Source organism: Tenrec ecaudatus, chromosome 1, assembly GCF_050624435.1.
Source record: "Tenrec ecaudatus isolate mTenEca1 chromosome 1, mTenEca1.hap1, whole genome shotgun sequence".
Lineage (NCBI taxonomy): Eukaryota > Metazoa > Chordata > Mammalia > Afrosoricida > Tenrecidae > Tenrec > Tenrec ecaudatus.
The window spans coordinates 254446062-254468072 of record NC_134530.1 but is presented as its reverse complement, the minus strand read 5'-3'; the positions used below and the strand labels follow the sequence as shown (position 1 = coordinate 254468072).

The following is a 22011-nucleotide window of genomic DNA, read 5'->3' as shown; positions in this document are numbered from 1 at the left end:
AATGCTCCTTAAAAGCAAGGATAGCTCAACTCCCTCTCATGTACTTTGGACATGTCAGGAGAGACCAAGCCCAGGAAAAGGACACTGTCCTTGGTAAAGCAAAAGGGAAGCAAAGCAGAGGAAGACCCTCAGCAAGATGAATTGACACCGTGGCTGCCACAATGTGCTCAAACATAGCAACCGTTGTGTGGCTGGCACAGGCCCAGGTAGTGTTTTGTTCTGTTGCTCACAGAGTTGCTATGGGTCCAAACTAAACAATGTAATGTACGCACAAACAATGCTAGGGATCTGGGAACTATAAGTACAGTTGAGAGCACCTTCAAAACAATTTGTTGTTTCTGAACTGTACATCAATCTTACAAGACTTCCTAGGACTACACACATTCTCACAAAAGAAACAGTGGCACACTACAACCACTGCTTAAAGAGCAGAATTTGGCATAGTTTGCCTTTGAAAGCACGAGAGTGAGTGCTGCCCAAGTTTCCAACCACTTGTGGCAAAATAGCATTCCATATAAGCACATTGTATAAAAGTTATTTGGCATGTTGACTCCGTACAGCTAAAGAATCTCAAGCAAACATATTCAAGTTAGGTTTATATAAAACTTTTTAAGAAAGAGGATATAAATTCAAAATTAATTTAGAGTAACATATTAACAACAAAAATAGTCTGTATTTTACCAAAAGCATAATTTCAATCTTAGGGATGATTTTTATCATTTCTGATATAATAATTATAGATGCTTGATAATCTTAAGCATCAGTTATTACTAAACATTTTTAAATGATTAAATGTAAATACAAACCATTACTTACTTAAATGTTTTAAAGTGACTGTGGTGCCAATTTTTTTATAATTACATATTTTCACTTTTGAAAGAAACCAAAATTCTTCCTAAAAATTGTGATTAAGCTCCAAATTTAAATTTGATGACTTATATTCAGACCAAAATTTAAAGGAAGACAGTTACCAAACCAATAATAATAGTCTATGAGCCGTACGTCCAAATTTGGCTACTCAGAGCCAACCCAAAATTGAGGAAGGAAAAAAAATGTCAACAAAGCTCTAGGTTATTCTTTTTATGATGGTGGTGTCACAACACTTGACATTTCACCATTTATTGTCCCAGACATGTTCCAGTATAATTTATATCTCATTGCTAAATCAGTTGCTTCCTATGATTAATGCTATCTTTGTTGAGACATCTGTACCTGCAGGCAAGTTCAATACAGGTAGTCTATGACTTAAGATACATATGAGTTACCAAGAAGCACAGTTTCTACTATCCATACACTTACCTAAAACACAACACCTTTCTGGGAGAAAGGTATGGAAAAATACATGCTGGGGATATGGGGGAAAGAAGCATTGAATTACATGAAAACCCTCCAAGATTTTTTTACAAAATGATTTATTAGGGGCTCATACAACTCTTATCACAATCCATACATATACATACATCAATTGTATAAAGCACATTTGTACATTCATTGTCCTCATCATTCTGTAAGCATTTACTCTCCACTTAAGCCCTTTGCATCACGTCCTCTTTTTTCCCTCCCTCCCCACTCCCCCCTCCCCCATGAGCCCTTGATAATTTATAAATGATTATTTTTGTCATATCTTGCACCCTCCAAGATTTTGATCAGAAATAATATGATAGACGAAATTAGTGGAAGAGCTTATAAATCAAAAGGAAGCAAAATTGACATGGATGCAGAGGCAGTCTTTTGAATAGAAAAAGGGTATGTACACTGTGTAGTTGACAAATCAGAAAAGGTGTGCATCAGAGTTAGGGCACAAGACCATTTTACAGTGTTATGAAACAAAGATGCCACTTTGAAGACTGTTGTGTACCTGATCTAAGCCCTGGCATTTTCATATATTCATGAAAACTGGACCATGAATAAAGAAGACAAAAGAAAAATTGATGCATGTGAATTACGGTGCTGCCAAAAATATCGAAAATCTATGGATGATTAGAAGAACAAAACCATCTGTCTTGGAATAAAGACAGCTAGGGTGCCCGTTGGAAGCAAGGATGGTGAGACTGGGTCTCTTGTACTTCGGACAGGTCATCAGGAGAGACAAGTTCCTGTAGCAGGACATCACGCTTGCTCAAGTAGCGGGTGAGCAAAACACGTGATGCATGTGGAGATGGACTGACACAGTGCTGTAATGTGAGTTCAAACACAGCACAATTGTCAGGAGGGCATTAGAACCAAGAAGTATTTCTGTGTTCTCTTGTACATGAGTCACTATGCATGGAAAGCAACTTGATGGTCTCCAATAATAACAATATATGATAACATGTCTATACTTTTTATGGAATGTTTCCAACCCACAATGACAAATAAAGAGACTGGTAATAAGTCAATAATAATGAACATAGGAGGGAAAAAGAGAAGGAAGGAAACAGGTATTCGACTATCACACTGCCTCAGGGAGAGTCACTGGAAGAAAATGCCAGCACAAGAGAGGGGCCACCTACATATCAGCAGTGCAAAGTACTCCTCGGATGAGGGGCTCTCACAAGTGTTGTGACGCACAATGAGAAATTATTTCTCATTAAGATCCTGTGTACACAAAATAAATGTATCGAACAAAGGTATTCTGAACAAAGGTTTCTTGAAACAACACCAGAAAAGCACTCTTTATGAGACCACGTCATAGTTTTTACATGTTCATCAAGACACATTAGGTTGATCCCACACCTCCACAAATGGGTACCACCATACCTAGCATAACATCTCCACTGAGGACCAGTCTGCGACTTTGCAAATATCTTTAAACTGCTAGCTGAAAGTGGTGTGGACCACATGAAACTCAGAAATAAACCACTTAAATTGTTGTCCATGATTTCAAGAAAATGTTCCTGATTTATAGCCTTCCTCTCTGAATTGTGCTGGTAAATCCAAAATCACTCCCAGTTATGATCATAACAGAAAACTGCCTTCATTGGCCTTGATCTTGTTTAAAAGACTGACTGAATGAGCCTGCTCCCATCCACTGATCACAGAGGCATGTCTAAACACATTTTGTTTGGAATAAACTCATGCATGTATGAACTGGAATCATAATAACAGTATTTTTATGTGACCTCATACATGGGTTGCTATAAGTATCCCCTGACTAAAGAAATTATTATAATAGTAATTAAATAATGTAAATGCTCACTAAAGGAAATATATGCTATATTGTTTTAAAATTAATTTGTCTGTACTTACTTATTTCCTGTTTTCAGAATGTAAACTCCCATATCACATTATCTCCTTCCTGGTCCTTCATAAATGTTGAATACTGAATTTAACTAACAAGCCATCCTTCTATAAGTTTTTAAAGTAGTTAAATTTATTTTCTACATAGTAGTATAGCACAAAAAGTTTTAAAATATTTAATAATAAAAACTCCACACTTTTATAAGAAATCAGATCTTGTGGAAAAAAGAAAGGGTTATAGAAGAGAAAGCTTATTCCATAAGAGCAAGAAAGAAAACTGTGACAAAGTAAACAACAAAGCTGGAAATATATAAACAGATAAGCAAGAAAAAAAAAAAACGAATGACTGGTTAAAGCCAAAGTGAAAGTAATGGTAGAACCTATCATGCAAAGGTTGTATTTTGGAAAAAAAAAAAAAAACACCTCAAAATATAAAGAAACAAGCTAACATGATGTGATTTATAAAGCTAGAACAAACAGGACAAGAGAAAAAGGAAGCAATCTGTTTCACTTTCCTCGGTTCTCTTTCACAATCGGGCTCAGTCCAAAAGAGCTTACACGTCTACAGAGCCTTGGAGTTCAAAATCCATTTCCCAAACGGAAAATGATAAATTAAAAGCTTAGGCATAACCAAGTCGTCTCTCTCGCTCCCTCTTTAAACCAGAACACATACATGTTTCACTTGCACTTAGTAACAAAAACAAAAAAAAAGCCAGTAGGAGCTCAAGGTCATCTTTAAGAGTCCAGAAACATGCCATGTTAGAAGTAATTGTAACGATTGTTTCAATAAGCAAACACATCATCAATTAGAAATTTTGTCTAACAGTCCACTGCCTCGGGGTGACTAAATTTGTGCTACATGATCCTGGAATTTAACTGTTTTTATATCATTTGAAGATACAGATCCGCAAATCACAAAATCAATTTATCAGAAACAACACAAACATTTCCTTAAAGAGTTTCCTAATTTGCTCCCTTACACTGGGAGGAAAGCACAATCAGTTTGCAGGAAATCATTTCCCTAGGCCCACAAACAAGTTGCACCTATGTAATTTTAAACATATTTTGTTGTATACTACCACCAGGAGATACAATTGTTACAACTAACACATGCAAAACAAACATTAAAGAAGAATGAAAGCGTTCTACTTCTGGCAAGGACAGACTAGGTAATTTCAGGCAAACTCCCTGCAGGTACCTACTGGAAACACTGGCAGAAGGTTACAGGTAAGAGGCCAAAAAAGCATAGCAGAGCTTTCAGCAGATGGACAGGTCTGATGGAAAACAAAGTCGCTCCCTCGAATGAGATGGAGGTTCCAAATGTTCACCTGGGCTCTAGAAGGAAAACCGAGCCTAAAGGAAACAAGCCTCGCAGCGTCCGAGGGCGGCCAGCAGATCATCTCATCCCCAAACAATGTGAGGTGACCCGCGGGCAACGCTTGGTTCTGTTTTCTGTGAGGTCACACCAGACAGAACGTAGCGGCAACAGCCTTCAATCTAGTTGGAAGAAGAAATCAAATAAGGGCTCAAATGATGTCCACATTCCATCTATAATGTATACCTATGTACTCCAATATGAGCCAACCCAAATATAAGCTGAGGCACCTAATGGTACCACAAAAACTGCAAAACATGTGCTGAAAAACTCGGCTTATACATGAATGCATATGGTGTATGCATATTTTTTTTAAAAGGTATGTCATAGATCCAAATTTGACCAAAAACCAGGAGGGAAACAGTTAACAGAAACAAGCTCACAGCAGATCCCTATCTCAAAACTCCCTGCCATAGTGAGTGGATTCTGACTCATAGCAACCCTGTGTGGCAGAGTGGAACAGTCCCATAGGTTTCTGAGACTGTAACTCTGTATGAGAGTAGACAGCCTCGTCTTTCTCCTGAAGCACAGCTGTGGGGAGCAGTCCAATGTGAAGTCACTCTGCCACCAGGGCATCCATGCAAATATCGGAGGTAATGAACTTAAACTTGAAGAAGGAAGGAAGGAAGGAAGGAAGGAAGGAAGGAAGGAAGGAAGGAAGGAAGGAAGGAAGGAAGGAAGGAAGGAAAGAAGGCAATTCTCAGCACAAGGAATCCAGGACAGAGAAAGCCCTCAGGAACAGTAAGGGGACTGGCGATGACATGAGGGTAGGAGAAGGTGTAGAAAGGAGAAACTGCTGGCAATGATCGACTTATAACACCCATACCCACACCCCAGGGGGATGAACAACAGAAACATGGACGAAGGGATGGGGTACGACATAAAAATAATAATTTGTAATTTCTCAGGGGTTCAAGAGGATGGAAGGGTGTGGGAGGGAGGGAAAATAGAGGGCCAAGCAGAAAGTAATGTTTTGAAAATGAAGATGGCAACATATGTACAAATGTCTTTGATACAATTGTTACAGGAGCTGTAAGAACCCCTGATAAAATGATTGATAAAAATAAAAAATAAATTAAAAATGTATCGTGGTAAAAAAAGCAAATACATATTTTACAATTAAAATACCATTAAAATTACTACAGAGGTAGAAATCAAAGACAATACTAATTTATTAAATTTCTCAAAGATTTTGGAACAAGGAATAAACAAGTATTTAACGTAATTCATTCCAAAGTCCAATAACTTATTTAAAACAAAATCCTACATCATTTAAATGAGTTACTAAAGAGGAAAAAAACCAAAAACCTTCCTGAACTCCATTTTCTGATCTTCAAATTCATCACAGACTTATATTTGGCCTGGCTAAACATAATTTGCTTTCATGAACAAACTTTTACCTACACTACCCTTTTCATATCTCACACTGATTTACTAGTATTTCCTTTCTGTCATAATTTTAAAAGAAGTAATAGATTGTAATTGGGAACTTACATTCACAAAGTTCCATGTTATACCAAAAAGAAGGCTGGGTAGAAAAATTACACTTACATACTATAGCTGACTTGGAATACATGGAAGATTGTAGGGTTACTGTTGAGGGCGCCCTGAAGTCAGTTCTATGACAAATTCAGAGTCTTCATGTTTTGTTAAGGAGACTTGGTGACACGGTGCTTAAAGGAATCACCTGCTAATTAGAAGGTGTCCACTGTTGGAATCTATTAGCTGTTCTTTGGGGAAAGATGTGGTAGTCTGATTCTGTACAGTTACAGCAGTGGGAACCCTATGCGCCAGTTCTGCTCTGTCCTTTAGGGTCTTTATAACTTGGAAACACCTTGATGGCTATGAATTTGGTTTGAGATTTTTCATACATTGTCCTCAACTCAACCACATGGCAAATACACTACACAATAGAAGTTAAAAGGAGAGCCAATTACATAAAAGGGTTATTATCAAAGATCTGCTGGTCAGTTCTCCCTGTAATGGAGTTTTCATCAGTTTGTCAAGACTAATTTTCTTTTTGTATGTGTGTTGGGGGGGGGGCAAACCTATTTATTTATTTTTATTGTTTTATTAATGGCTCATACAACTCTTATCACAATCCATACATGCATCAATTGTGTAAAGCACATTTGTACATTCATTGCCCTCATCATTCTCAAAACATTTGCTCTCCATCTAAGCCCCTGGCATCAGCTCATTTTCCCCCTCCATCTCTGCTCCCCCCTCTTTCATAAACCCTTGATAATTTATGTTATTATTTTGCCATATTTTGCCCTGTACGACGTCTCCCTTCACCCACTTTTCTGTTGTTCTGCTGTCCATCCCCAAGGGAGGAGGTCACATCCTTTAATCGGTTCCCCCTTTCCAACCCACCCTCCCTGTACCCTCCTAGTATCACCACTCACACCACTGGACCAGAAGGGATCATCCGCCCTGGATTTCCTGTGGTTCCAGTTCCTATCCATACCAGTGGACATCCTCTGTTCTAGCCAGATTTGCAAGGTAGAATTGGGATCATAATAGTCGGGGAGGAGGAGGAAGCACTTAGGAACTAGAGGAAAGTTGAATGTTTCATTGTTGCTACCTCACACCCTGACTAGCTTGTGTCCTCCCGGAGACCTTCTGTAAGGGGATCTCTAGTGGCCTACAAATGGGCTTTGGGTCTCCACTCTGCACTCTCCCCCTCATTCACTATGATTTTTTGTTCTGATCATGCCTGATACCTGATCCTTTCGATACCTCATGATCGCACGGGCTGGTGTGCTTCTTCCATATGGGCTTTGTGTCAAGACGAATTTTCATTTCTACTCCTGATCTTTAGGGAGCTCTGATGACACCGTGGTTTATAAGGTGGACTACTAACTGCAAGGTCAACAGATCAAAACCAGCAGCCACTTCACAGAAGGAATGATGAGGCTTTCAAATCCATAAAGATTTAGTCTTGGGATCTATGGCGGCAGCTCTACTCTGTCCTACAGGGTGATTGTGAGTCAGAGTCAACTTGATGGCAGGGAGCTTTGGGTGTGTTCTCATTCTTTAGTCTGCTACTCTCATATTTTCACTTCTTTATGGAAGCAACAGAGTGAAGTTCCTAAAATGCACAATTGCAATTTAAAGAATCAATCCTGTTCTGTTTTAATTTTTACTTTCTTGTGTGTGCATTGGGTGAAAGTTTGCAGAGGAAATCAGTTGTCCATTCAACAACTTCATGGCACTGACTGCTAGCCCTCGTTTCCTAAACCCTCTGAACTTTGTCCTTTGATAAATGTTGCCCTTTTGATCTCAAATCCTTGATGATTCTAAGGAGCTTATACCTCCCAATTGTTATTGTTCCTCTTACAGAGCTACCTATTGTTTGACTGAAAACTGAGGGCACAGGTGAGTTCTGTTTCAGACCTGAAAGTTGATTAAGCGTCATACATAGGCTTGGAGGAGGGGCTGGGGGAGTGGGACGCTCCATAAGTCTCTAGCTACCAGCAAACCTGGTCTTCTGTTGTTGTTTGGGCTGTTTGCTTGTTTATGAGTTTTGTTCCACATTTTTTTAAAAAAGGAATTCTTAAAAATCCTGATTTATGTTGCAATTGTACTCAAACAGATGCCAAAAAGAAAGTGATGGCACCACACTTTACCCGACCGCTCAGATTTCAAAAACACAAATATTGTATGGTATTGCAAGGCTTAGAAACACTCTATATTCAAATGCCATTCCTTTTATCGAAGTCCATTGTAAAGTTCATGGTAAGTTGTTTCTTATTGGCAATTTAGGATTTTTCTAACATAAATTTAAGACTAAATTCTTGTACCTATGTAAGAAAGTAAACCTCAGGGGGGAAATGAGCTGATACTAAGGGTTCATGTAGAAAGCAAATGTTTTGAGAATGATGAGGGCAACACATGTACTAATGTGCTTGACACAATGGATGGATGGATGGATGGATTGTGATAAGAGTTTTATTGGGGGCTCGTACAACTCTTATCACAATCCATCCATCCACCGAGCCCCCAATAAAATGATTTTTTTAAAAGAAAGTAAACCTCTTGTTTGCAGAATCAGAACATTTGAGCTCGAATATTACCTCATCTTTTAGGACCTAAGTTTCCTCTAAGATCCCTTCTAATGTAAATATTTGATGATTCTAGTAATTTATTCCTTTCTTAGTTCTGTCACTTCTCATTTATTATCTCATGTCCAAAACAAATACCTATCATTTTATAAGATTCATATCACTCTCCAGTTTATTACCTATATCAGCTGCAAATAAGTCACTTGTTATCTACTTTAAAAGTAACAGTAGAGGCAAATATTTGATCTGCCACCTTCACTGTGTACCTTTACCTTGAAAAACAATGATACAATATTTTCCTTTGAATAGGACCATGATGCTCCAGTCCCACTTCCAGGAGGAGACTAGTTTTGAATTAAATATGATATACAAGTGTTGGTTCTTTGTCTTTTACGCAGAATTCTTTATAATCAAGAGAACACTGCCCAGCATTTAAGGTGTAATATAAGGAAATAAAAGAAAGCAAACAAATCTCCACATGAAGACTGAACTTCAACCTTAGAAATTTAGTGCTTTCACTGAGTTAGCTAGTTGTCAACATAGTCAATTGTGACTTACATTACATGAGGTGAGAGAGATGAGACACAAGCTGCCTTTGGGAGCTTACACTTAACACTCACATGTTCACCACAATACTATACATAATAGCAAAAGGATGAAAACAACCTGAGTCCAACAAGAGATGGATGGATGAAACAACCAAGGCCCACACATACATACGATCATATGTAACACTAAAGAATGATGATGAATCTGTGCCATACCTCATGGATGAACCTGGAGGATATCAATGTTGAGTGAACTAAGTCAGACAAATACCGTATGAAACTGCTGCTGTGACAATTAGAGAGAAAAGGCTGATACACAAAAACTTTCTTTGATGCTATGAGGAACAGTAGCAGAAGGAAGGAGAGAGTAGATGTGTACTGATTTGGGTGAAGGGAAGGAAGTACACATAAGGGGAGGTGCAAGCAATATGACCAAGGCATTGGAAAGCGCTGGGCAGTAGTGAAGAATAAAGAGCAGCAGTGGTAAATCTGACTACAGACACCATCCTGCTATAACTGTAATAACCTTGAGGCTTCCTCATCCCCTATTACCATGACCCCAGTGCTGCTTCCCAGTCAGACTAGACCGTAACATGTACACAGGTATAGAAAGGGATGGGAGCTCATGACACACAGAATCCAGGAACAGGAGTGGGAACAGTGAAACCAGAATAGTTAGGGGAAGCAGAGGAGAGGAAGGGAGAAAGGGGGAACTGATCGTAATGATCGACACATAGCCATGCACCCCTCTACAGGGGGAAGAACAAAAGAATGCCTTTTATTTTTTAATCTGTTACCATATAACACAGCCGTAGGCACAGAGTAGGATCTTAATAGATGTTTATTCAAATAAACTGAAATACAAAAGTATCTCTTTTACTATGTCTTAATTGAGGGGGCAGATTTAGAAAACAGTTATCTTGCTTAAGATGATGTTTAAAATTTATTTGACAGTAAAAAATCCACACATATTATCTGGTAGGCAACAGAAATAAAGGGAAAGTTCAAAGTAGAAAGTATTTTTGTCACCAAGTATTTTGATATGGGTAACTTAGCAAATTCCCAAGACCAGGAGTGGTATTGATGGAAGAAGGCCATGCTCCACAGAAGGCATTAGTGAAAAACAAGGGTCCTGGCCTTAAGAATGCTCCTTGAAACATTGCAACAAGCTGGGAAGCACTGGAACAGTCATCAGCCTATGCCATGCAATCTGGCAGACAACTATTTGGTTAACCACCTGGGAATGAGTCATATTGGAACTCATTCCAAAGAAGATGACTGAACAGAATGCACTCTTGATCACATACTAGCTTTTGAATCAGGTGAACGTCAACCAATACTTTTTGGTACAATGCTTCTGGATTCTTTCCATTTTCTTTGAAAACTTCTGGATCATTTAATATTTTACCCAGTTTGAGGCTTAAAGTTTTTTCCCTTGAGTTCTTTCAGCTTGAGCAATGTGGAGCATGCTCTTCCTTTTTGGCTTTCTAACTCCAGGTCTTTGCAATTCATCATACTTTGTCTTCTCGAGTTGCCCTTGAAATTTTCTGTTCAGCTCTTTTATTTCATCATTTCTTCCATTTGCTTTAGCTACTATCCTATGTTAAAGAGCAAGTCTTCTGGCATACACATTTGTCTTTTCTTGCTTTCTTTTAATGTTGCTTTGCTTTCTTTTTTCATGCTGTTCTTGATTTTGCACAACGCATCAGGCCTTTGGTCATTAGTGTTCAGTTCATCAAATGTGTTCTTGAAATGTTCTCTGAATTTAGGTGGGATATGCTCAAGGTAATATTTTGACTCTTGTGGCCTTGTTTTAATTTTCTTCAACTTCAACTTTCATATGAGCAATTGACAGACAGACAGCTGCTGGTTTTCTTTTGACTGATATGGAGCTTCTCTATTGTCTCTTCCTACCGATTAAGTCAATCTGATTAGTGAAGTCCAAGTGTATAGACACCACTGATGTTTTAAAAGATATATGAATTGTCATTGGTCTTATAAAATTCTATCATGTGATCTCTAGCTTTGTTTCTACTACCAATTCGATATTTTTCAACTAAAGATTCTTCCTCTTAATTCTAGCTTTTGGGTTCCAATTGCCACTAATTACCAATGCATCCTAATTGCATGCTTAATGTCTTTCAGACATTAGAAGTTGGTAGAATTCTTCGATTTCTTCATCACTAGTTTCATTTGTTGTTGTGTAAATATGTGAAATAGTTGTATTACTTGGAATCTTTGTAAGTGTATAGATATTATCCTACTACAGTCAACATTGTACTGAAATGTTCTTGATGATGAATGGGATGCCACTCCTCTTCAACTTGTCGTTCCTGACACAGCAAACTATGGCCTATGTCACTCCACTTCACTTCCCTAATGCCTAGGATATTGATCTTTGTGTCGCATTTCATGTTTGATGACTTCCAATTTTCCTACACTTATACGTCATATGTTCTGTGTTAAAATTTTTAAAGGATAATTGCAGCTTTATCTTCTCATTTTCAATCAACTCCCATCAGCAAAGAAGGTCTCAAAGTCTTTTCTTGGTCCATGTCATTAAAGTGGACTCTACTTTGAGGGCTATAGCTTCTTATGAAACTTCTTTTTTTCTTAAGAAACTTCTTAAGAGATGTGATAATCAACTAAATTCGAATCAATCCTATAAGCATTACCCTTTGGGGGTTCAAGTACACTGCAATATGCATGTGCGGGCGGGTACTGGGTCGGGCAGGGGGATCGCTCTCAACATCAGCCACCCAAGGCCAATTTCTGGGAGGCAGTGGTCAGACACACTTCCAACTACCAACTTTTTTTTTAAACCAATTCTAACATTAACAGTCCCTCCCACAGTGCTCTGCACTGATCTGCTGTGTTCCCTAATCCATTGCAATGGCTTCAAAGAACTCACAGACCATACTCATGGTTAGCCGGTCTATTAAGGGAGTAACAAGTTAGAGAATTCAGATGCAGGATACAGTTCCTAGATCTGGTAAAAAGGTATGCAGAAATAGCTACTGAGACAATTAGGATGTTTTCACATACCGAGAAGAACTAGAACAAAATTGAAACCTCCCATCTAAGGTTTAAACAAAAGCACATCATTTTATACAAAGTATCACAGAAGTACTAAAAACTTTGGTTTAACATTCTTTATTTCCTCAGGGTCAGATAAGATTTCCTGAAATAAAAGAAGCCCACAGTTTAGTACGTTGTTACTATTTTAACCCACGTCAAGGTACACAATGTAATACCTTCCAGTACGTTTACAATGTTATTCAAGCATCAGCACTATAGATAGTTCCGGGGCTTTCTAATAGTCCCCCAAACAAGGTCTACATTCATTATGAAGGTGTTGCACCATCCACCTCCGAGGACCTAGCAACAGCTCACGTGCTTTCTGTCTCTACAGATTTGCCCACTCCAAGCATTTCCTATAAACGGAACCAACATTTAATGCATGACATTTTGTGCCTCCCACCCCACAAGACTCATCATGTTATGACATGGATCAGTACTTAGGGCTGAGTAATATCCAATTGTATGAATATCCTAAAGCCAGGGGTGGTGTGCTCATGAGCTGTTTTGTTCTTTGCACACACAGGCATGTCTTCTGAGGCTTTTGGCGAAGACAAGCCTTACATGCAAACAGGTTTCCCCCAGGCACAGAGAAAGGAAGGATAAAAAAGTCTGGAGTCATCACAACTGTCATAGTTATCTACTGTTGCTTACAAAAGAAATACCGCAAGTGTGTAGTTTTAGCAAACATTCACTTTTTCACAGTTGAGGAGGCTGGAGTCCAGGTTGGTTGCTTTAGTAGAAAACTCTGTGTATACGTGCATGTGAGTGCAAATGTAATTTATTTCATGAAGGAAGGTTCTTGCCTCTCTTTTCAGCCTAAACTCCTTTCATCCTTGGTGACTATTGGGGGTCCTGTATATCACATTCTCCACCTCTGCACTTTTATAGCACAAAAGAGACTGGTTTAAAATACTGGCCACATCAATTCTGCCTCATTAGCAAAACAAAGAAAATCTATTCCCAAATGAGATGACAAACACAGGTATATAGGTAAAGATTTACAACATATCTCTAGGGGAAAGGAGAGCAATTAAATTTAAAACCATTTAAAAATCTATATAATAAATCAAGAACCCACTTGGCATAATAAAAACCAACCTCCTAAATTACATAATATTTTACTTTAGGGTAATTTGAAATAGATCTCTTCTAGCTATTGATAATATGAGGTTTAATGAAAATAAGAGCTATTTTCTGTTGTCCATCCCCACAGAGAGTGGGTGAAGGGAGACATCGGACAGTGTAAGACATGACAAAATAATAATAATTTATAAATTATCAGGGTTCATGAGGTAGGGGCAGGGAGGGAGGGAAAGAACGAGGAGCTGATACCGAGGGCTCAAGTAGAAAGAAAATGTTTTGAAAATGGTGATGGCAACAAATGTTCACATGTGTTTGACACAATGGATGGATGAATTATGATAAAGAGCTATGACAATCCCCCAAAAATGATTTTTTTTAAGTTACAGTCTTGGAAACGCACAGGGGTAGTTCTACCCTGTCTTATAGGCTCACTATGAGTGGGAAGTAAAGTTAAGACTCCTAATCAGAGAAAAAAATTTCTTTACTTAGTGCCCCACTGGCAATTAAGAACGTTTCTACTGTAGCCCATAACCAGGACAGAGTACAGGTATCTGCTTTTCAGCACCCTGAACACTTCAGCATCGCCCAGACTGGGAAAAACTTATCTATACAAACTAAGGCTTCACTTACCATGAAACCAGAACCAGACGAAAACCCTGCTACTGCTACCAACCATTTTGAGCAGGGTTACAATAGATGGAGCCTGACCAAATAAAAGAAAAATGTGGGACAGATTCATACTCATAAAAGTCCAGGCTTACTAGACTTAGGAAGACTGAAAGACTCTCTCAGACTATGGTCCGGAGATACTCTTCAAACCTTGAACTTAAACTAATCCCTGAAGTTACTTTTCAGCTAAATAACAAAGTGTCTCCTGAAGAATAAAACTTGAGAGTACTACACTCCTTTGAAAAAAAACCATCTCTAAGGAGTAGGGAAACTAGATCACTGGAAAGAGAACAACCAGATTAGAATAAATGAGAATGTTGACACACTATGAAAAATGTAGCAAGGACACTGAATAATTCATGGGGAAATTGCTAAATGGGAACCTAATCTACTGTGTAAGCATTCACAGAAACACATTATAATATTATTTTTTAAAGGTAGAGTAAAAGGGGTTTAGAAAAAGCTTTGTGATTTGTTATAGGAAATAAAGTCTATTGACTAAAATTAGATAAAACTATATGAGAAATTGGTTAAGCATTTTTGAAAAACTAAGGAGCCCGAGTGGTGCCAGGATTGAGCTTAACAAAAGGTCAACGATTTGAAGTCACTGGCTGAGGGAAAAAGACATGAATGTCTGTCTCCAAAGACTGACAGTCTTGGACACACCAAGGGCAGTTTTGCACTGTCCTGCACAATGACTATGAGTTGGAATAGACCCAACAGCATTGGGTTTGATTTATGGTGGATTTGGGAGAACTAAATTTAATAATTTTCTAATCGGCATAGTTTCTACAAACCTCCAATCCTCTTTGCCTCTGAGATGAATCTGTGCAAGGAGATGGTGCTGGTCATTTGGCATGAGCCCTCTACAAAATCTAATTTAAGTGAACATTCTCATACTCCACACGTGGGGAAAAAATACACAATAAAGTGCGGTGTTTCATTAGGTAAAAACAAATTATTGAACTTCAATAAATAAAAGACACACTCACTAAACTCCTGGATAAAAATCTTAAATGTGCCCGGCTATCAAAAGAGATAGTGTCTGGGGTCCTAAAGGCTTGAAGGTGAACAAGCAGCCATCTAGCTCAGAAGCAAAAAAGCCCACATGGAAGAAGCACACCAGCCAGTGCGATCACGAGGTGCCCAAGGGACCAGGTATAAGGCATCATGCAAAAAAAAAAAAAAAAGGAATATATGTATGTGTATATATATGTATATATATACCATATTGAATGAAGGGGGAAGTGCAGAGTGGAGACCCAAGTGTCGGCCACTGGAGATCCCCTCATAGAGGGGTTTAGGAGAGAAGATGGGTCAGTCAGGGTGCGAGGTAGTACCGATGAAGAACACAGCTTTCCCCCAGATCCTGGATGCTTCCTCCCCCCAACTACCATGATCCGAATTCTACCTTGCAGGGCTGGATAGGGCAGAGGTTGTACACTGGTACATTTGAGGGCTAGAGGCACGGGGAATCCAGGGTGGATGATACCTTCAGAACCAAGGGTGTGAGGGGCGATGCTGGGAGAGTGGAGGGTGAGTGGGTTGGAAAGGGGGAACTGATTACAAGGATCCACATGTGACCTCCTCCCTGGGAGATGGACAGCAGAGAAGGGGGGGAAGGGAGACTCCGGATAGGGCAAGATATGACAAAATAACAATGTATAAATTACCAAGGGCACATGAGGGAGGGGGGAGAGGGGAGGGAGGGGAGAAAAAAAAAGGGGACCTGATGCAAAGGGCTTAAGTGGAGAGCAAATGCTTTGAGAATGACTGGGGCAGGGAATGTGCGGATGTGCTTTATACAATTGATGTATGTATATGTATGGATTGTGATAAGAGTTGTATGAGCCCCTAATAAAATGTTTAAAAAATAAAAAAAATAACTGGTGCAGAATGTAACAGCAAACAAGAAGGACAACGCATGCAAACATTGAACATACATGCTATTCTCTCAAATATCTAGAAAGACTATCATGCCACAGCCTATGAACTTAAAAAAACTCTTTCAAAATCTAGAAAGGCTTTTAAAGGGTTACTTACTTTGTCCTTGCTCAAATTAGAAAATCATAACTACTAAATTAACTGCATTTTCAAAATGCTGACAACAAAGGATGGGGCTCTAATTATTTAGTCCCAAGCTTAATTTTCCTGGTACAACAAGCTAAGTATTGTCATAAGAGAATTTCATAAATATGAGGATTATAAAATTTTGTAAATCTTAAAATTTCCTAGAAAGTGGCAATTAAAATGTCAAATACCCAATATGTTAATAAATTAAAGATAATTAAAAGGATCGCTTACTGCTTTAGAATTTTTCCTAGAGAGAGGGGGGGGAGGGGGGAGAGGGGTATCTTGATTCAGTATTTCCCTTCCCACATGGCTAATGATGATGAAAAACAGGAAGTCCCAAGAGGTGACAGGGTGGAGTGGTCTTAGGATAAATAACACAGCTCTACCAAAAGCCAATCACTTAAAACAACTTACAAATTCTCAAGCTTTGATAAAACTTAAGGGTTTTTTTGTTTTGTACCCAAGGTGTTTTTTTTTAACAGAAATATTGCAAACATTTAAGACCAACTATTTCAAGTATATGAAAAACAAGGTATTCCCTGGTTGAAAGGAATTAGGATTTCCCCCCATGGGAATAAGTTCTAACTAAGATCTGTATTTGTGCAAATCTTCAAGGTCCTACATTGAAGAGAATGCTCCACAACAGAATCAGACTGCACACTTATCAAATGCATAATTTCTCAATATACATACAATTTTAAGAGACCATGAGAGTTTATAAGGGCTTTTTAAAAGAAAATTTTAACTACCAATTATTCTCCCTCAAATAATTAAAATTTGCTAAGCCTAATTTGTAGAAGCCATCTTTCTTTCTTATCCAAGCAAAACAGTACCAAATGGACAGCAAGCTACATTTAAATTCAAATAAAAATACTATGCCCCTTCATGACATGCGTACATGTGCAGAAACAATATTCATTAATGACCCCCCCCTCAAGTCCGTTTTAACTCTTCTAATACTCCACACACTATACATGCTGCATCACGTTTACTGTCTCCAGATCTTACAGAGGAAGCTTGTTTACTAACCAAGTCATTTAAAAGTTCTTTATGTCATAAAGATTGGACAGGAGATGTTTCTCGTTCTAGATGACATCACACATTAAATAGCCCAGGGGCTAATTTTGACATAGAGAAAACACCAAACTCACTGACATTGAATCCACGCCAATTAAGAGCCACCCTACAGGATAGGGAAAACTGCCTCTGTGGGTTTCCCAGACTGTCGAACTCTTTAGGGGAGCGGGGAGCCCATCTTTTCCCGGAGGAGCAGCAGGTGGTTTCGAGTAGCTGACAGTACAGATAGCATCCCCGTGTGTGACCACGCCGCCACCAGAGCTCCCTTGGCTACCATTATTTAAATCCCAATCGAATCGAGTTTAGTGGTGGGTCATAAGAGAAAATCTTTCAGCAACATTTGAAAAGGGTGGGGCCATATTTCGTGGCTCATCATGTCCTACTGCATGTGTCAGAGTAGAAGCGGTCTGTGCCCCATGGGATTTTCTTTGGTTTTGTTTTAAACATTTTATGGGCCCGACGCTCCAGCGCCATCCATTTTCAGGGCTAGTTGATTCGGCAGGTGAGTTGTTACACACTCCTTAGCGGATTCCGACTTCCATGGCCACCGTCCTGTTTTAAACATTTTATTAGGGGCTCATACAACTCTTATCACAATCCACACATACATCAATTGTTTAAAGCACATTTGTACATTCATTGCCCTCATCATTTTCAAAGCATTTGCTCTCCACGTAAGCCCTTGGCATTAGGTCCTCTTTTTTTTCCCCTCCCTCCCCGCTCCCCCTCCCTCATGAGCCCTTGATACTTTAAAAATTATTATTTTGTTCTGAAGCAGACAGCCTAACCTTTTTCTAATCTAAGGTATCTCTTGATGGACTCAAACTTCCAATCCTTTCCGCCAGCAGTCGAGTACATTAACCATTTGTACTAGCCAAGGGGAAAACTCCAACCAAACTTACAGCTATTGTGCACATTCTGACTCACAGTGGCCCTACAGAGCTGGGTAGAACTGCCTCTGTGGGTTTCCATGACTGAAAATCTTCACAAGGATAGAAAGTCCCATCTTTCTCCCATGGGGCGGCTGGTGGTTCTACATGTTGACCTTTTGGTTAAAGGTGCGGAGCATAACCAACTGCGCCACCAGGGCTCAAAGCAGTGCTTGAAAACAAAAAACCCAGGGAGAACCAATTACAAGGATCTACATATATCCTCCTTCCTGGGGGACAGATAACAGAAAAGTGGGTAAAGGGTGGAGGGTGGGTGGGGTAGAAAGGGGGAACTGGTTACAGGGATCTACATATAACCTCCTCCCTGGGGGACGGACAACAGAAAAGCGGGTGAAGGGAGATGTTAGACAGTGTAAGATATGACAAAATAATAATTTATAAATTATCAAGGGTTTATGAGGGAGGGGGAAGTGGAGAGGGAGGGGAAAAATGAGGACCTGATACCAAGGGCTCAAGTAGAAAGCAATATTTTGAGAATGATGATGGCAACAAATGTATAAATGTGCTGGACACAATGGATATAATGGATTGTGATAAGAGTTGTTGGAAGCCCTAATTAAATGATTTTTAAAAAACAAACAAACTCATTGCCATTAAGTCTATTCCCATAGCAACCCTATCTGGGGTTTGGAGGCTTTGGAAATCTCTACTGGGGCAGACCATTTCATCTTTCTCCCTGAAAGTAGTATTTCGGGAAGTTTATTTTGTCACAGGAAGCAAATGAACAAGAATGGCAAGTGGAAACGCCACAATTTTGCCAGTTGCACCCAGTAGGTGCAAACGTTTTATCAGCTCAGAACCAGATGGTTTTGTACAAATCACCATCCTTGTTACAAAAACAGCTTAAAGTCAATACCTATGCACAACACAAGTTGTTTTATACAAAAACTGCCACAGCTCCTTGTTGTTATGTGCACTGAGTCGAACCCCTGGCACCACCACTAGTGAGGGCTCCTCTTTTGCTATTATGGATGCTCCTGGTGTTTTAGAGCCATAAAGCATGCCCTCTTCCTGCCCAAATTTTACTAACAGATGATAAGAAACACTGGCACATAGACAAGTATATTACAGAACTCTCAGCTACACCAGAAACTGACTCCAAAAATAACTATAACAGCAAGTAGGTATGCTTACCTGTTGGCAATAAAGTCCGGTCTTCTTTTAGAGCCTCGGGTTCTTCCTGCTTATTGCCAATCAATTTAGTTGACAAAGACTACACAATGCCTTGACACACTGTTGACATGCAGATGTAAATAACTGTAACAATGACACCTCAGGAAATGACTGAGCACTCAATTCATCTGATGACCCATCACAAAACAAGCACCGAGTTAACACAGTCACACAAAGAGGAAGAGACTCCTGGAATTCTCTTCCTGCACAGCAGCTTTTGTTTCAGCTATTACTGAACTTCAGGAAAACATAATTAGACACAGGTAGGTAGGCATCATGCTGCAATCTAATGGACAGGTGCTGACTTGAAATATGGTTAGTTGGCGTGGCCATATGTTGTAAATTTAAAATACCCCCAGGTGTCTGAGATTTAGGGTGAAAACAAGGATATAAAATAATCTCATTTTTAATATGTTGAAATGATTGTACTGGATTCAATAAACTATATTATTAACATTGATTCCATATTTTGGATTTAGCACATGCACAAAACCACATCTCTGACGAAAATTAGGTAGAAAACTTTTCAGAAGTTCACCTTTAATGGGAAATGTACTTTCTTTCGTTTCCAGCACCTGGGGCCTCAGAAAAATAACGTGTAAGGTTCTCTCCCTTTATGATTCAACCACAAACAAAAGAACTTTTCACACCATTAAAAAGAGAGAAACAGTCACTATAAGCTATTTCTCATTAACATAAGAAAATGGTAATTACTACACAAAAGCAAAATAAGAAAGTATGTCAGTTTCTCTCAGGCTGACTAGGCAACTGCCTTGGTCCACAGATTCTATGAAATAATTAAGCATATGTTCAAGTACATGTATTCCCAAAGCGAGAAATTCAGTGACAGACTTCTACAGTGAATCATATTCTTCCTCTGCCATTATTCTGCTTTAATTTAAAAATCTTTAGGATCCCAGGGCCCTTGGAGAATATACAGTATATTTTTTAATCTGTCAAAATGTTTTTTAAGAGTAAAGGGATAGCTCAGTAAAGGGCAAGAGAAAAATGCTTTGTCAGGTGTTCAAACCCACTCCCATCAAGTCATTCCAATACAGACCCTACAGAACAGAGTAGAATTTGCTCCTTAGGGTTACTAAGACTGTAGATCTTGACACAGGCAGACCGTCTCATACAGAATTCTCCCTCTCAGAAGATACTGATGGACTTGAACCCCTGAGCCTACAGTTAGCCACCCAATGTTTAACCCAGAATTTCAAGCAAAAGTCAATTCTAGAAAACTGTCCAGGAATCAACTATAGGAAAAAAACCAAACAATTAAGCACAATGAATCCTCGGGGCTTCTAGGATAGATGGTATTGTACAAAAATACTCAAATAGTCATTAGAAACTTTTTATACCGTCCTAATACATTTATAAAGCAAGAAGGGCGACTCTAGGATACCAATTCATATGAAATTCATCTGCTGAGAATCTTCTGGTTTCTATTTTGCTAGGTGATACATTCCTGAGAAGCCTTGTGCATTTAAATACCAAGCGCAATTACGCTGCCAGTAGAGTAAGCAGAAAGGATTGTACATATTTTAAAATAGGGAGTTGAGCGCTGGCAGCTTCCTACTTCGGTGGATACGAATGAATACAGTTCTGAGTTTGAACCTGAAATACTGAAACCATCCTTGAAAAATCGGGCCGCCTTACATCGGCCAATGGGTCAAAAGACTGCCAAATTTTCCATTAGAGCATCCTATTTTTAGTCTCGACACTGCTCTTTTAAAATACACCCCGCAGTACAATTGGTTTGACTATTTATACGGGTAAATAAAATGTACATCCTACGGTCTTATTTTTTAGGCTTGGGGAAAAAAACCTTAATTACACAGATTAACAACTAAGCTAAATATTGACTCAGAGACATGAAAAGGGGGGGGAGAGAGAGAGAGAGAGAGAGAGAGAGAGAGAGAGAGAGAGAGAGAGAGAGAGAGAGAGAGAGAGAGAGAGAGAGAGAGAGAGAGAGAGAGAGAGAGAGAGAGAGAGAAGCGGGTGGGGGCGTTGCGGAGGTATGGGCAAAATAAAAACCAACCACAGGGGTGGAGAGCTGTGGGCAACGGGATAGAAAGGAACCGAGTTGGAAGTCGCAGGCTGCTCGGGAGAACGACTTCTGGCACTAGTCTCTGCCAGGAGGGGAAACCGGAACGATGCACAGGGACAGGAGCCCCGTGGTGGCTGGAAAACCCCGAGACCCGAGAGGGGCGAAGGTGACGGCACCGGCTGCACCTCCCTCGGGGCAGAGGAGCGCGAGCACCGAGGTGGCGCTGCTGCAGGAGGGCAGCGCCAGGGGAGCAGCGAGGGGCTTGCGAACGGCGATCCACCTCCACCGCGAGCCGGTGCAGGGTCCCCGCACCTCTCCCTGCCTCTCCTCACCTGGGAATCGGAGGCGACAAGGGGGCTACAGGCTGTTTCCCGCCGGGTCGTTGACATGGCGGCCGACGAGCTGTCACGGAGCTGGCTCGGGTCTCCCGCGGCTCCGGTGTGAAAGCCACCACTTGCCTCCTCGCCCCGCCTTCCTCCGCGCACCCCTCCCTCCCTGCCGGCTGCGGGCCGCCAGCCACCGGGGAGCATAGAGCGCGAGCGGCTAGAGAGGAAGCACACAGGGCGGACAACCATAGAGTACGAGCCCGGCCACGGCCACTCTCAAGCCTTCGGCGGCCAAGGCGCGACGGAAGCGGAAGTGAGAG

At 40.0% G+C, this 22011-nt stretch overlaps 1 protein-coding gene across 1 annotated transcript in view; it reads right to left on the bottom strand.

The window, feature by feature from the left end:
- CNST (consortin, connexin sorting protein) overlaps nucleotides 1-21965 on the bottom strand; it is an 80675-nt gene extending 58710 nt beyond the window's left edge. Inside the window, exon 1 of the mRNA XM_075531366.1 lies at nucleotides 21698-21965. The gene's annotated coding sequence lies outside the window, so the exon portion shown is untranslated. The remainder of the gene's footprint in view (nucleotides 1-21697) is intronic.
- Between the last annotated feature and the right edge of the window lie 46 nt (nucleotides 21966-22011).